The sequence below is a fragment of the Oryzias latipes genome, chromosome 19 (genome assembly GCF_053564925.1).
Source record: "Oryzias latipes strain Hd-rR chromosome 19, Olatipes_Hd-rR_3.1".
NCBI classification, from domain to species: domain Eukaryota; kingdom Metazoa; phylum Chordata; class Actinopteri; order Beloniformes; family Adrianichthyidae; genus Oryzias; species Oryzias latipes.
Genome location: NC_136255.1, coordinates 22,094,455 through 22,103,589, shown reverse-complemented (window position 1 = coordinate 22,103,589; position 9,135 = coordinate 22,094,455).

The window sequence follows — 9,135 nt, the reverse complement described above, 5'->3', positions numbered from 1 at the left end:
GTAGTTTTTTAAATAGCCTAATTACTAACAAGGCTTTGGGGGGGGCATGTTCATTTTCTGCAAGAGGATATTTAATGTTAATTTTGCTGATTTTGTTCTATGCTTTTGTGCATACTTGTGAAATTTGTTCAGACTGTAAATTCTGGGATATTCTGCACACTACGTGCAAAAAGTGGGGGAAAATGCATCACTATCAGCAAGGTTTTAGGCGGAACTGAAAGATAATGAGTTAAAATCTTTGCATGAAATGAAAAAGAAAGGTTTAGTATTCTCTGCTTGTTTGCTCAAGTCTCCATCAAACGCAGCATTACATTTCAACCTCACACAGTTAACTTGAGCATTTTTTACATCGTTTGGAGGATTTTCCACAGCATTACAGACTCAAAAGCCAGGAATTTTAATGGACTAATTTGCGCTCCTGCAAACAAAGAAGTCATTTGGTAACAATGCTGCAGTTCCAGGTGGGTGAACTGGCGTGTTTTAAGGGGACGTGTGTTCCCTCTCAACTGCATTCCTGCTCAAACCTTCTTAAAGGGCAGCAGTCCCTTTGGTCCAGTTGTGGCTGCCACATTTCGAAGCGATTTCTGTGTTAGTTCTTCCTTCTGCTGTATTTAGACCGGCTCTGTGTGACCTGAATTTAGACATGATGAATAGCTAATTAGGTTTCATCTCATGGACTTGGGGAAGGTACTCGGGCTGATTCTGGGGTGTCAGTTCTCGATTAGTTCAGTGATTTTTGGCTGATCCATGTCGGATCTGATATTTTGCTGTCACGTGTCGTGTGTTTGATTAACCCTTGTGCTATCCTAGACACTTTAATGTTGGGAGTTGGGTCATCTAGACCCACTAGACAGTGCTCTGAACCTTTTTTCTTCAATGATTTGTGATCTTCACTGGTGTCCATGGATTACATGAAATCTTTCCACCTTTATCCACCTTTGTCATGGTAGGAAGAACACGTCAATGTAAGGGTGGGGTCATCTAAGATAGCACAAGGGTTAAGCTCCATAAAATTTCCTTTTAGTTGAATGTGTTTTGATTTTTTATTTTATTTTAAATCCTATTCATGAAAAGTCATCAAATATAATGACAGCTGGTGTTATGAAGTGGCTCTTTCGGGACAGGTTTGCAGTCATCTTTGAGGAATATTAATAAGCCATTAAGCTGAACGTCTTTAAGGCACATTAGCATGATGTGTTTTGGTTATGCTGCTGTCCCATAGGGCAGCAAGATGCAAATTTCACTTAAAGCAGAGAAACTGAATGGGACTGAGCTCAGCTGTTTTGGTTTAATGAACATCGCTGATCTATGATTGGCTGAAGTAATCAGGGTGAATCAGACCCAGCTCTTGGGAGAAATAACAACATCAGCGAGGCCTTCATCATTGGCAACAACCTGCTTTATCATTGAGCATTGTTTGTTTGGCAGGAGGTTTGCGTTGGGGCAGATTGGCACTGAGCTCACAGATGGAGAAGCTAATCAGCATCTTCAATAATAATTGTTTCAAACTACATGTATATCAGTAGACATTTTGTCTGCTCCCAGGCAAAGTAAACAGATTGATATCAATGCAACCTCTGCATGCATAAACAGAGGTTTGAGAGCATACATTTGTGTATTGTTGGGAACAAAATGACTGTAGCGGTCTCACTTCAGCCAGATGGGGTGAGCATCGAAAACTGTTGTGCAGAACATGAGAACGTGGTTACAAAGGAATGGGAGTGGGCAGCAGCAATTTATGTAACACATGATGGGTCAAAAAGGGGTAAAACCTGCTTTTCATAACCTAATTTGATGATACAAAGCAGTTTTTTTTATTCTGGTCATGCTTTTCATCCCATCCAACCGTTTCCTAGATCTGCTTAAGTTCTTCTAGAGTCATGGGGTTGCTGGAGCCTATCCCAGCCACCAAGAGGCAAAGGAAGGAGGCACCCAGGATGGGTTTCCAGACAAAATCAACATGCAGTTGTCAAAGAAAAAACCCAAAACACATTATTGTTATTAGCATTATGAATTGATGTTTAGTACTTTGATTCAACATTGATCCAAAAGACCAGCACAGTAATTTTGACTTTTAGTAAACGTGTTTACTGCAGTTAAATCTTAAATGAGTCAAATTTGATCAAACTTAAGGCCATGTCACACAGCCACTGTGCACATTTTCTGTGTTTTCCACATATGAAATTTAGGTTTTTCGTGATTCATGCGTGATAAAACTCATAAGTGTTTCTTGCATTCGTCATATGTCGCTGTGCGCAGATGTCCGTCAAGGGTTTTGGCCGACGGGTTATTACTCGAATTCGGTTTTGAGCTGTTTACACAGTTTACACGTATTTTAAATAGTTTGTGCACAATTATTATTATGTAAATCTTGGTGCGTGATTTATACAAGATGCTTACGTGGGACTTTCCACAGCCGTACGTCTAACGGACTTTTCACGCATGTACCACCTATGTATAACTTTTATATGGCATATGCAGCCCACATATCGCGTTAAAATGATGCATTTGACTCACAAATTTATAATAAATAGCATATAAACAGCGCAATATTCACACACGGTTCATGTACGTTGACTTACGTGTTCTTTGTGTGGTTTATTTATACTTCTTCCGTGGTTTTAACGTGTTTCATTCGTGATTACATCTGTGAAAATTTCACATAAAGAACAACTTTTCTCACATACTTTTTTTTTACCATTGGTCATACATGAATATTCATGTATGACCAATGGTAAAAAAAATTGTCAGAAATTGATCATACGTGAATATGCGTAAAATGTACGTAGTGAAAAATACAAAAGAATTCCGATATTTTTAATAAAACCTCTTAGACACATGTATATTGGACATAATGGACACTCAAGAAACTACAATGGAGATATCATGGGAAATGTAGTTTTCACCAAAACCCCCTGAATTTACATAGTTTAATTGTTTAACTGGCTTTTAAGTAAAAATGAAAAATGATCTAGATTGTCGTATTTCGAAATATATTTCAAACAAACTGCTCTATTTTAATGTTTGTAACCCTTGTGCTATCCAAGGCACTGTAACATTGGGAATTGGGTCATCTAGACCCACTAGACAGTGCTCTGAACCTTTTCTCTTCAATGATTTGTGATCTTCACTGGTGTCCATGGATTACATGAAATCTTCCCACCTTTATCCACCTTTGTCATGGTAGGGAGAACACGTCAATGTAAGGGTGGGGTCATCTAAGATAGCACGAGGGTTAGATGAAAACACAGACACTTAAAGCCAAATTTTGAAATGTACAAGCATTTGTTTGCTTGTAGTTTTTTTATTTTGTTGTACAATTAGACAATTTCATTCAGAACGTTTTTGAGACGCTTTGCTCCTTGTTTTTGTGAGTCGTCGTTTCAGTTTAGTTACTACAAATCTGCTAGAGATAAACTTTAGGCTTTCAATTTGCATTTTCTCCAGCATTTTTATTGAACTCTTGCTGCACCCCACTATAAAACAATATGAAACATGACTGTGGCACAAAAATCTTTTTAAAAATCAGTCCTTTAATTTGAAACTTTCCAGCAGATTTGTTAGATTCCCTCCAGCAACAAGTTTCATCCAATCATTATGCAGACTCCGCCCCACTCCAGGTCTTCGCATGTCATCCCTGCCAAACACCTCCTGCTGCTGCCATCTGCACTTGATTTAAGACCACCAAAAACATCAAAATCCTGACAGAGACTTGCAGGAAAGACGACAAGGGTGATGGCTTCATCAGAAAAACGACTTCATTTGTCATTTGCTGCAGAGAAAGTTGCTACAAGAACCCCAGAAGGAAGGAAATCTTGGATATGAGCACCTGGAGATAATTACTGCTGATTGTAATCACAATAATCTTATCAGACCCCAGCAGAGATGCTGGAACTGTACTTCTTCTTGCATCAATGTGGAATGATCACATCAAACAAACTAATCAAACATAAAAAAGACAAAATTGCGGGATAGGATAGAAATAGAAACACCAATTAATGAAAGTAAAAATAGGACAAAATTGGAAGTGGGAAAACAATCTCCTTCATGCAAGCATCAAAACCTTCCGCTGCTGTTTTTATTGATGAGCTGAAATTCCCCAGTGATTTTTCCACTCTAAGTCATGCTGCGAGTGTCAGAGCGTGGTGCCAAAACTAGGTGCTGCACCTCATGTCCATCTGCTTGTATTCCCATGTGAACTTGGCTCTGTGCGACCTCCATCTGCTGCGCTTTGGCTCTCCACCACCGTAGGTTAAATAAAAGTTTGCTTTTTAGGCATATTTGGGTTACGTAATGTGGACGAAATGACTTTGCATAGAAAAAGGCACTTTTGCAGTTTGTAAGAAAATACAGCAAATTTTGTAGCTTTCCTGCAAAATAATGTTAAATAAGCTATGGTGTCACTCAGCTGACTTGACACAAATATTATTTCATAAAGTTGAGTGAAATTAGCCCGCTCTTTGCAGCTTCAACAGTTTCAACTCTCCTAGAAGGGCTTTTTGAAAGGTTCCAAATTGTTTCTGGAAATGTGTGACCACCCCTCTGGTGGTGGAGTTAGATGCTAATGTTGGACAAGGAGATTTATCTCGCAAGTTTAATCTCTAATTCATCTAAATAATCCCAAAGGTCTTCTGTCAGGTACAAGTCAGAGCGGTTAAGTTCTTCGACTTCATGTCTTTGGAAAGCTTTGGTGCAATTTCAAGCAGGAAGACCTAACTTCCAGGTATGCTGGGTTTTTGTTTTGGTCACTCTGCACGCCATTATCAATGAGGCCGTCACATTGAATCACCCATTTTTTCTTCTCAGCCAATCACAATCCTACAAATTGATCCAAAATCTCTTGGTTTTTAGAATGTTTAATTAAAAAAAAACAATCCCACACTGTGATCCTCCCTGCACTAAACTATATATACTTAGCACAAAGCGGTCAAAAGTATTGTTCTCTTGGTAAACCATAGACCCAAACTGGTCCAAGGGACTACCAGATGTATTCATAGAGAAAGAATCAGGATTCTTTCTCTATGAATACATCTCCTAATAGTGAATTGGTTCCAATGTGAGATTTTTCTTTTTTACATAAACACACGAAATTAATTTTCTTGATAAATTGTAAGTTTAAATGAGGGAATATGAGGTAAAACGGGCGGCAGTGGCTCAGTCGTCCAATGATCGAAAGGTCGATCCCTGCTCCCCCCCAGTCAACCGTTGTTGTGTCCTTGGGCAAGACCCTTCACCCTCCCCGCCTCCAGTGCGGCTCAACTGGTGTGTGAATGAGTATGAATGTCCTTGTGATGCCTTAGGCGCCAACTGGCAGCCACGCCTCTGTCAGTCTGCCCTGGGGCAGCTTTGGCTACATCAGTAGTTTACCATCACCAAGAATGAACAAGTGAATGAATAACGGACAAGCACCAACAAATCCAATCTATTAAAACAAAAAGTGCACTTCATTAAAACTTAAACACCTCATACTGTGTGAAAGGATCATTTAAGATACTAAAAGTTTTAAATCCAAATGATTTGAGGGCAGGACTGTCGGCACTTTGGCCTGCATCGTATTTTCAACGTCACAAATAACACTCGGCATTTTTTTTTGTCTGCTCTTGATTCACAGTGATTTGAACACAGAAATACTCAGAAATGCAAAAAAAAAAAAAACGTCTTTATATATGTTCTCCATCATCAGAAAAATGCAACAAGAACATGTTAAAAACACCACTTTCATAAGAATGGGTCTTTAAGGCTCTAACGTTTCCATCTTCAGAGGTACAGGAGACATTATCCAGACGCTTGCATACCTCTCCCCTTTTAACCTGCCGGGTGGGCTCAGCTAAATCTCCAGTTGACAACTCTGCGTGATATCAGGCACGAATAAAACAAGAGTTTCATTTATGGCTACCCCGCTTTCCAAACACCTGCACCTCTTCTTTATCAATTACAAACCTGAAAGGGACAAAGGTTTTTGGGTCAGCGAAGGCGCCACCCTCCAGTTGGATATAAACGGATGTGAATCTCCATGTGAGGCGACGGAGCAGAGAGTGGCAGGCAATCAAAGCGTCACCGAGAGGCTCCACACACAGAGAAACCGAATTTTCTGTTGGGACAGAGCAGATGGTTTCATGAATGCACCCAATTAACAGGCCTATTTCTGAGCACAGTTACGTAACATTAACATTTGCAGAAGCTATAACCTTTATTATGAGGTCTCATTCATATACAGATTTCTCTTTTTGGTAAACTAGTTCAAGGGACCGAACAAAGCTGGTATCTTTTCACCTCAAAGGGCTGCTTCCATGGATGCCGCCTCGTCTGCAGGGAGACGGTCAGAGCTTTATGAATTCAAGGGTCATCGAAGCTGAGAGGCTATATTTAACTCAGAGATAGCCCCTGTTAGGAAGCGCTGGCCTAAATCGGGTGTTTGAGCCGCGGAAACTACTCATCCAAACAAGAATTCACCTACCTTTTTTGTCCCCTTTTTTTAATTAATTAAAAAATGACAGGTGGGATCAGCTGGTTTGTAGGTGTTTGAAATGTCTGAACAGATTTCTACGTGGGAAAGAATGACAAACTCGACCATAACTGCTTTTGTTAGCCAGACGTTTTATGCAATAGAAGGAACACCATTTTGTTTTCAGCTGATGATTAAAGACAAAACAACATTTCTTTGTTCTTTTTGTGCGATAAAACAGTTAAAAGCGTAAATATTTGAAGGTGCATATCATTTTGTTTCAAAGAAGTTAAAACATTTTAGCACATAATGTCAGACACGAAGCATATCTGTCTCATAATTCAAAATAAAAGTCTATACCGAAAACGCTTTTCATTTTCACAATAAAGCTGTGTTTATTGACTCAAAAATAACATGAAAAATCAATCCGCCAAACGATTTTTACTTTCTCTTCTTCAACACCGGTCATTCTGTCACTTCATTAAAATGATAAAGAAAATGAATTGACATTTCATTTTCCAAAAGTTCTTTAGTAAATGTGTAGCTAAATTCAACTAGAAATATGTAATTTGACAATTAAAAGAGATTGACTGAAATGCTTTTTCATTTTCACAATGTATTTTGAATTATGAGACAGATATGCTTCCAGGAGACACTACTAACAGAAAACAAGCCTTGTGCTACAGTATTTTGTAACCTTTGTGCTATCCAAGGCACTTTAACATTGGGAGTTGGGTCATCTAGACCCACTAGACAGTGGTGTGATCTTCACTGGTGTCCATGGATTACATGAAATCTTTCCACCTTTGTCATGGTAGGGAGAACACGTCAAAGTATGGGTGGGGTCATCTAAGATAGCACAAGGGTTAAAAGTGGGATTTTTGACAACGTACCGTTAGTTGGAGCTTTTTGTTTTTGTTTTTTGGGAGGTCATAGGTCAGCTTTAAGCGGCTCAAACAAACACATTCCTTTTGAAAATGGTCTGGGAATGAAAATGAGAGGTAAAGCAGCTAAAGAGAGAAAAACTTCAGAAGGCCTGGAGCACTATTATTCAACTCTTAGCAGCCTGGGAACACTTCTTGATCTGGATGAATCCACAAAACTCCATTTTAAAACAAAAAATCATAAAATACTGACTTGTTGCAGCCTTTTGTTGTATTATTTTGTCCCGTTGCAGTCTTGGACTGACATGAAACATAATGTTTTAACAATTCTACTTTACTAATGTGCCTTTGAACAAAAATTCCACCTAGCCACATACTCAAGAACTTAAAATTTGCACGCATCAAGTACGGTACCTAAATGCGTCAGACTGGTGACCTGTCCAGGGTGAACCCTGCCTTCACCCAGCAGTAGCCAGGACAGGCTCTGGCAACCCCAAAAGGAAAATAGCGGGTGTGGAAAAGGGATGGGTGGGATTCATTTTGGGGCATAGTTATTGACCCCCCTAAAAATGATGACATCACAGCACGCGAAATGGCTAAAAAACGAATCTCTTACGCGGTTCAAAAAGTACTTTTCAAAATCCACCCACGAAACAAAAACACACGTGTTAGAAATATCCAATGAAAGTGTTAAAATTATTATGGGATGGCCACAGGCTAGGCAGAGATGTGGCAAAGTGAGAACTTTGGCGATTTTCACATTTTCTCACAATATGAGAAAAAATGCTTTTTTTTGGGATCTTTCCAAAATTTAACACACACGTCACCAGGTTAACTCGACAGCAGAAGTTTGTTGACCTTTGACCTCAGGAAGAAGCAGTCATCGTGAATTTGAATTGGGAAGCTAGTAATTGTGCCAGTAATTGTGAAAAACCGTTGGAGTGAAAGTTTGCGTCGGCATGGCGAGCTCGCAGAAGTAGTGTTCATCTATTGCTGGTACATTTTTTACTGCAACATTGTGAAAATTGAAGGTTGGATCAAGCTGAGCGAACAGATACGAACTATGATAAAAACATATTAGGAATGTGGGTGTAGTGAACAAGAAGACCTCAGTTGCCAAGGAAATCCCCAATTTTTTTTTTTTGCAGAATCATCTAAAAATTACATAGACATATTTGTTACCCCCTGGCGACAAAAAATAAATAAAATGGTTGCCATGGTGATAAAACAAAAAGAAAAGTAATGCTGGGTTGTTGCAAAGGTTGCATTTCTGCAAAATGAAACATTAAAAACATCTGAATTTTTTCTCATTTTAAAAAGAAAGAAGAAAGTTAAACTATTAAATAATGCAGCTCGGATCAGGGTGACAGGGGGAGAGGGTAAAGGGTCTGTAGCAGCCACTCGGCCAGTGAGGGTCCAAAAGAGGGCAGCTTGGGCGTGGGACGCCTGTGGACCATACAACGCCGCTCGCGGCTTTCATTTTTTCGTTTTTTTTGTTTCGTTTCAGCTCACTCAGAAATGCCATCATTCACATTGAAATGATGAAGCATCTGCCTCTGAGCTGAACCCGCTGCGTTAAATCATTTGCAATGCTGACTGTTGTGACCGACATAGGCAGGCCTGAGCGCAACCATCAGCAGCGCCGACTCCAAGGCTTCTGAACGATCTGAAGCTGCTTCCAAGCCAAGAGACGAGGTGAGAGGTTATCGCTCAGCACGTTTTCTCAATTACCCGACCTTAACTTCACCTGAAAAACAAAAACCAGGACAAAAGTCTCGAGTATCTAAAGAGGAGTCAAGCAGATCA